The sequence below is a fragment of the Nycticebus coucang genome, chromosome 9, assembly GCF_027406575.1.
Source record: "Nycticebus coucang isolate mNycCou1 chromosome 9, mNycCou1.pri, whole genome shotgun sequence".
NCBI lineage: Eukaryota > Metazoa > Chordata > Mammalia > Primates > Lorisidae > Nycticebus > Nycticebus coucang.
In genome coordinates, this window is record NC_069788.1 from 24305206 (window position 1) to 24312575 (window position 7370).

Sequence of the window (7370 nt, forward strand, 5' to 3'; positions counted from 1 at the left end):
GCAGAGTCTCACGTTGTCACTCTTGATAGAATACTGTGGTGTTATAACTCACAACAACCTCAAACTCTTGGGCTGAAGCAATTCTTTTGCTTCAGCCTCCTGAGTAGCTGGGACTACAGGCACCTGCCACAATGCCTGGCTATTTTTAGAGACAAGGTCTTGCTCTGGCTCAGGCTGGTTTCCAACCCGCCTTGGCCTCCCAGGTGCTTGGATTACAGGCATGAGCCACCATACCAAAACACCTCTTTCTTTCAATTCGACTTACTTATGATAGTCAATGTAAGTAGGTTTCCAGGAACTTAAAAGGCCTACTATGTTCTTTTCCACCTTATAATTTGATGCTGCCCTCTTTTGGAAGAGGATAGAGTTCCAGCAGTGTAGAAAATGTTTTCATGCTTTTGGTTTTTTTTGGTTTTGTTTTTTCCTTATAGTAAGTTCTCTGTATTAAAGTATGTTTAAAGGAAGTGAAGAATACATTATGTGCAATTTAATAATAATATAAAATTAAGTAGTGGATTTTTATTTCATCTTATGCTTTTTTAAATTTTCATTTCCTGAAAGAGGATACCTATGTATTTTTCATATTATTCTCTAAATGTTACCTACAAGTAATTTCTATCATCCTCCATTGCAAGCTCATAGTTTATCATTAATTTCTTTCCCTAACCACAGTCTCATGATCGAGAATGTATGTTCCATATTCTCAAATTTCTTTTAATGATCAAAAAAATCATTGTCCACAAATTTAACTCAACACTTCCCTAAACATAAAATAAAGTCATTAAGCAAATTAGATTATTTTTGAAAACTATGAGTTAGATAATTCTGGTTATGAGGGTATACATTCCAACCATTATTATTACAAACCTGAAATATGATTGACAAGGTTGAAATCTACACACTTTGCCACTGCCATTGGTAGAAATGTGATTTACTGAATTATACTTTTAGGAATGGGAGTTCTTCAACCATTTTCTAGAGTAGAATTAGTAATGTGATCTAATTTTTCTTTTCCAAGTGTTAAATTATTGGAAGACAGGTTATGAGTGGTCCAGTTTAGGTTAGGAGACCAGCTATGAATTAAGTAATAGTATGGCCAGGGTGCCTAATCACTAAACCAAAAAGGGTTTCTGTATACCCATGCATATATGTTTTAGTCATTCTCAGAAAAATGAATCTGTGTGAATTGAGCACCTCTATACTAATTATCAATTGCTATGTAAAGAAATTCTCATAAATGTAGTGGCTTAAAACGATTTACATTTAATACAGTACAGTTACTATGGGTCAGAAGTCTGGGGATGGCTTCACTGGGTCCTCTGCTTCAGGGTCTCTCATAAGGCAATAAAATGTTGGTGAAGGTTAACATCTTGTTGGAAGGCTTGCCTGGGGAAGCATCTGGTTCCAAGTGGAGAATTTGGCAGAATTCAGTTTCTCAAGGACTGTTGGATCTAGGGTAATAGAATCTGGCTGGCTGTTGTCCATACTTTACATTGCGGATCTCTCCAACAGTGTATTATGCTTCATAAAAGCATGCAAGCCAAGAAGGCAAGGAGTCCACTGCCAACATCACACTGAATAGGGAGAAATTTAAAGCATTTCCCCTAAGAACTGGAACAAGAAAGAATCCCCACTGTTACCACTTCTATTCAAAATAGTGCTGGAAGTTCTAGCTAAAGCAGCCAAGAAAAAGAAAAAAGGGTATACAAATTGGAAAAGAGAAGGTCAAACAATCACTTTTTGCTAAGGGTATGATTTTATATCTACAAAACCCAAAAGACTCCTAGACTTGATAAATAAATTCAACAAAGTCTCAGGTTACAAAGTCAATGTACATGAATTAGTAGTGTTCCTATACACCAATATAAGTGAAACGGAATGTCAAATCAAAGACTCCGTACCATTCAGGATAACTACAAAGAAAATAAAATACCTAAGAATATACCTGACCAAGGAGGTGAGAAATCTCCACTAACAGAACTAGAAAACACTGAAGAAAGAAATCACAGATGACACAAACAATTGGGAAAGTGTATCATGCTGATTTATAGACTCAATGCAATCACCTCCAAAATGCCAACATCAGATTTCCCAGATCTAGAAAAAATAGAGCCTATGGTTCATAGAAAAGAGACACCTGAGTAGCCAAACTGATCTTAAACAGAAAGAACAAATCTGAATGCATCACATTACCAGACTTCAAGCTATATTACCAGGCTATAGTAACCAGAACAGCATGGTATTGGCACAAAAAATGATTCATGGACTAATGGCTCAGAGCAGAGAACCCAGATGTAAAACCACACACAGCCAACTGATCTTTGACAAAGCAGATAACAATATGCCCTGGTGGGAGGGGGGATCCTATTCAATAGATGGTTCTAGGAGAATTGGATACCCACATACAGAAGAAAGAAACAGGATCCATATCTCTCACCATTCACAAAAATTAATTCAAGATAGATAAAAAATTAAATGTAACTCATGAAACCATAAAAATTCTAGAAGAAAACGTTGGAAAAACTCTTCTGGATATCAGCCTAGGCAAAGAATTTATGAAGAAGACCCCACTGGCAATTCCAGCAACAACAAAAATAAGTAAATGGGACTTGATTCAATTAAATAGTTCTTCACAGCAAAGGAAACACCAATAATCAATAGAACAAATGGACAACCTATAAAATCAGAGAAAATATTTGCATGTTATATATCTGATTAAAGGGCTAAGAACCTGAATCTACAAAGAACTCAAGAAAATCAAGAAATCAAGAAAAATAATCCCATTAAAAAGTGGCCAAAAGACATGAACAGAATATTTTCAAAAGAAGATAGACATATGGCCAATAAACGAGGGAAATAATGCTCATTACTAATCATCAGGGAAATGCAAATTAAAACCTGAATGAGATATCACCTTACCCCAGTTAGAATGTTTTTTACTAAAAACTTTATAAACAATAGTTGTTGCTATGGATTCAGAGAGAAAAAAATGCTTATACCCTGTTGGTGGGAATGCAAATTAGTCCAACCTCTATGAAAAACAGTATCGATATTCCTCAAAGAACTAAAAGTAGACCTACCATTTGATCCAGCAGTTCTACTACTGGGTATTTATCCAAAGGAAAAGTAGTCATTTTATCAAAAAGACGCTTGGAGTCCAATGTTTATTGCAGCACAATTCACAATTGCAAAGATATGGAATAGAACCCACGTGCCCATCAATTCGTGAGTGAATTAACAAAATGTGGTATATGTATACCATGTAATGCTACCTAGTCATAAATAAGGATGAATTAATGCCTTTTGCAGAAATTTGGATGGAGACCATTATTTTCAGTGAATTATCTAAAGAACATAAAGACACACACTACATGTATTTGCTAATAACCAAAATTAAGTGATGAGAACAGAAGGGCATAAACTCGGTAGCAATCAAGCAGGGAGAGGATGATGAAAGGGATGAGCATAAACTTAGTAACTAGTACAGTAAACTATCTTAGTGACAGGCACACTTATAGTCCTGACTAGTACAGTAAACTATCTTAGCGACGGGCACACTTATAATCCTGCCTAAGCATTACAAAAGCCATCCTTACGTAACCCAAACAGTTTATACCCCTGTAATGTTTTGAAATAAAAAAAGTGATAAAGGCTTTTGTTAAAAGCTTGTGGATCAAAAAATAAGACAAAAGGACAAGTTTCCTACGATTGCCCTCATAAAATTTGTAGTCTAGCACTTGCTATTTCCATAGAATCTTAATATAGGAATAGTAGATTAGACCGTAATTTCTCTGTTTAACACCTTTCAATAGTTGCGGGTTGCTCTAAAATTAAAATAAAATGTCTTATCACAGCTCAGCAGGGCCGGTGTGACCTAGTCCTCTCCCATTTTGACTTTGACCTTCTCATCTGTGTGTCTCCCAATTTTCCACCATGTTTTACTCAGCTTCTGTAATATCCAATCTGGGATACGTGCATGTTCAAAAAATGTTTCAACTTTACACAGTGGCAGTCTTGTAGTCTACGAGGTTTTTCTAAGATGTGATTATTGCTAATTAAAAACTTTTTCTGACCCCCTGCAGGATGACTTTGCAATATAGTCAGCCTTGGTTGATTCTGACAGTCTCTGCAGAAACTGAATTTAAAAGAAAAAAAAAGCTTACAAAATGATGTCATTGAATTCTTACAATTAAAACCTCAATCACCCAAAGAATGTCTAGCTTTACACAACATAATTTCATATTCTAACCTCTTAGATAAACTACATGACAAAATGTACTCTTTGGTAATGAACTGCGCTGAATTGTTTTACAGGATTGTTAGTTGTACATTGGTCGATTGTTGAAAACAGCCTTCCAGAGACAAATGTTTTTATTTAAAGGAGTAAACTCAACTAGACCTCAGTTCCTTGGAATACTTTGGAAGAACTGTAAAGACGCTTCCAGGCTGTATATACCAATTTTATTCATGAAACATCCAATTTCCTTAATTACCAAGTTAGACAGTTATGTCTGATACTTCACTTCGACACTTCTTGTTTTAATTTTATTGTGAAGGTACATCCTCATTCTTTCGATGCAAATTTCAGCTTGTGATTATTTTTCAAATTTTATTTTAGAACAATTTTGGTGAAATTGTTATTTTGCATAATTTGTGTTATTTTCTTTTTTTTTTTTAATTTTTTTTATTAAATCATAACTGTATACAATGATATGATTATGGGGCATCATACACTCACTTCATAAACCATTTGACACATTTTTATCACAGTGGTTAACATAGCCTTTCCGGCGTTATCTCAGTTACTGTGCCAAAACATTTACATTCTACATTTACCAAGTTTCGCAAATACCCCTATAATATGCACCACAGGTGTGTGTTATTTTCTAATATGGTTCCCTTCTGGAAGCCGTGCAGCACAGACAACTCAGCATATCAACAGTGTTGGGAAGGACGTGGTTAGTGAACACACAGGATTATCAATGGCTCAAGAAGTTCCATTCTGGTGATTTTAATCTTGGAAATGAGCCACGATGAGCTGAAAGCTATGGTGAAAGCAAATCCATCTCAATCTACACATGTATTAGCAGCAAGGTTTGATGTCACTATTCCAAAATCATTGGACTATTCGAAACAAACTAGCAAGGTAAAGAAGCTGGATAGATGGGCTCCACTTGAATTAAATGAGTGTCAGTAGAGGATCATTTCAAAGCTCACCTTTCTGTGCTGTCACATCATAAAGGCAAACCACTTCTACGCTGTATTATTAAGTGTGGTGAAAAATGGATTCCTTTTGATAATTACAAATGTTTGGTATGATGGTTGGATAAAGTGCCAAAACACAGACCCAAACTGAATATTTACCAAAAAAAAAAAAAGAATGGTGTCTGTTTGGTGATCTAGCACTAGTATTATCTCCATGATAGCTTCATGAAACCTCGTCAATCAATTACGGTGGATATCTACAGCAACCACGTGGATGACGTGGCGAAGATGCCTGCAATTACTCAGCTGAGACTGGTCAGTAGAAACAGGACAGACCTCTTTCCAGACAACACTGTTGGACAAATAACACTACTCAAACTACAGAAGCTGGACTTGGAAACAATCTGTCATCTGCCAGATTCACCAGCCCTTCCACCAAGTGACTGCCACACTTCTTCCAGGCTTTGGACAACTTCTCACAAGGAAAAAGAATTCAATTCTCAACAAGCTGTGGCAAACATCTTTTGTGATTTCACCGCCACTCACTGTCTGTGCTGCTTCGTGGCTGGCATAAACAGGGACTATTAAGACGGCCAAACAGTTGGTCGTTTAGGAGCACACGTGGGTTAATTGTACTGCTTCCTGTTTGTGGTATAATAAACTTCTGATTGAAATCAAACATTGCATAATAAATCAACTAATATTTATTGTTTAGGGCTTTTGGTTTTGTTTTGTTTTTCCTCCATCACATAATGTCTTCTTACTGAGGCACTTGGAAGAAATTCTCTGAGTTATTAAAAAGCTTCTATTTGATAATTGTTTTTAGTTCATCACATGGATAGTTAATTCTATAACTTATCAGAATCTGGTGTTTCTTTGTCAAAAGACACTTGTGGAGTCATAGCTACAACTTACCCCTACATATTCTGACTCCAAAACTGCTGGTGTTTTCCTCATATGGAGTTTATATATGTTTACCTAAGTCCTTGCCTAAATTAATGAGAAATTCCTCCCTTGTACAAGTTCCTCTTCCTTTTTAGTTTAGAGTCAATCACTATGACTTGATCTATTTAAGGTTCTGAAATTTTTGGGGTGACATATATGTTTAAGTAGAATGCATAAACTTTGAAGAAAAACAAACAAAATCCTCAGGCTTTATCATATAGGATAAAGGAGTTGTCAAAGTGTCTGTTCCTACACACATGTGGCCCTCCTTCCTTTTCCATGTGAGTGGCATGTTACATGGAAATATTTTAATAGATGTTTCCTGGTACAGAAGAAGAAAAAAGAGAAGGAAAAGGAAAGAAGAATGACTTCATAATTAGCTTGAGGATAAACGCTTTCATAGTGTGAATTACACATGGAATGTTGTTTTCAATCAAGTGAAAACTGACTTAGAAATGGATTTAGCTACACGTTTTAGGTCTCAAAGGGACTTTAACTTTTACTTATGTTCTTTAAAGATGATCACTCTCTTGTGAGCCAAAGTAAGGTCAAAAGAACAAGGCTCCCCTGGCTCTCCTGAATGTGTTGAGATTTATTTCTCTGGGGTGGCCTGAGTCAGTATTCATTCTTTCCTGCAAATCATCCTGTTTTCATTTAGAGATTAATACATTACAGTATAACACTCAAAGAAAACCAGAGGAATTAGTAATGATATATTTTGAGAACCATCTTACCATAAAATAAATTGAAAACATAGGGCTTGCTGCATGTTTAGATACATAAAAAATTATATGAGATTACCTAAAGGAATAATTCTGAAACCGAGGCTAGAACACTTCAGAATTAACAGATGTCCCCCCACGGATTTACAAGAAACCACCAAGGAGTGAAATTGAGGACTAACAATCTGTGTTACAGATTTCTATTTTTATTGTTAAGATTTATTTATAACCGACTCATTTAAATATGATTTGTTCACTTACCTAATTCCGTTGATTCCAAAAATCCTTACTGTGCCAAATACTCGCGGGGTGCTTAGGATAGGAAAACATATGGGTTGAGGCATCCCGCTGCAAGGAGTTTATGGGGCGGTGAGGCTGAAAGTCTCTGAGGAAGCATGTTCGCTCTTTTCGCCTCTCCTTTTCCCCATGGTGGGAGTAGGGGAGAATGATGATGACACAAGATCTAATGCTATTTTTCAATTCAAACATCTGTACATC

The 7370-nt window shown here is 36.0% G+C and overlaps 1 non-coding gene across 1 annotated transcript; it reads left to right on the forward strand.

Moving 5' to 3' along the window:
• The first annotated feature begins 3994 nt into the window (after positions 1-3994).
• LOC128594976 (U4 spliceosomal RNA) lies at positions 3995-4135 on the forward strand. The gene has a single exon (XR_008382675.1). It is a non-coding gene; the product is annotated as a U4 spliceosomal RNA (small nuclear RNA).
• The last annotated feature ends 3235 nt before the right edge of the window (positions 4136-7370 follow it).